Source organism: Meleagris gallopavo, chromosome 11 (assembly GCF_000146605.3).
Source record: "Meleagris gallopavo isolate NT-WF06-2002-E0010 breed Aviagen turkey brand Nicholas breeding stock chromosome 11, Turkey_5.1, whole genome shotgun sequence".
NCBI lineage: Eukaryota > Metazoa > Chordata > Aves > Galliformes > Phasianidae > Meleagris > Meleagris gallopavo.
In genome coordinates, this window is record NC_015021.2 from 9,465,588 (window position 1) to 9,466,589 (window position 1,002).

Sequence of the window (1,002 nt, forward strand, 5' to 3'; positions counted from 1 at the left end):
CTACACTTTTTTTTTCCATTATTTTTTAAAGCTTGCTGGGACAGTCTTTTTACACCAAAGGTGGAGATATGTAAGTTGTACTTTTATAATTAGCAAGTATACTTCGGCAGCCGTCTAAAATTCACTTTAGCTTGGACTGGGAAAAAGAAAAAAACAAAACAAACCTTGCTTTGCAAAACACATCTTACATAGAAAAGTTGAAAGGCTGTTGCAGAATGGGGAAAACAAACAAGATTAGAAGTCAATCATTAGACACACACTCAACTGCAAGTACACAAAGCCTACAACCCGTACTGGGTGCCCGGTCCAAAGCCTTGTGAGGGCTGCAGCTTTCAGGTCCCCACATGACCGTACTCACAGCGTGTGGCAGAGCAGTCCTCAGGAGGTCCTCATGTTTGTTTTATGCTTTTCTTGTTGGAGGGTGGAATTCAGCTGCTGGGAGCATTTTGGTTGCTCCAAGTGCTTTGCAGCAGGTTTGGGTTGGTTAATGATTCCTTTGCTTTTGAGTGTGAGGCTCTCAAGTACTGACGTGGAGCGATTTAAGCTCGCAATGCTTGATCTCGAGTGCAGTGAAAACTCGCAAGGCAACGTGGGGAGCCGTTCTTGTTGGTGTGATGATATTTCTCAGTTTCTGGTTCATAAAACTCGTCTCCTCCAGTCCAACGCCTCCCACACAGCATTCCACCTGATGTTGTGCTGTTCTGAGGTAAATCTGCATGAAAGCAATGGCACCCCACCACTCAACCTTCCTGCTGGGTGAGGGGAAGGCTGCGCACACACTCTACCCAGACTCCAGCAAAGCCTTTGGCTCTCCCACAGCATTCTCCCGCACAAGCAGCAGCCGTGGCCGGACGCGTTGCCGGGTAAAGAATCGGAGGGCCGGGCCCAGAGAGGGCGTTGTTGGATGGAGAGAAACAAAGACGCGTTCCCCGCTCCCGCTGGGGAGCGGCACGGGCCTTATCGCCGCCCCGCGGGTGCTGCAGCACGCCCCGCTTCCTGCGC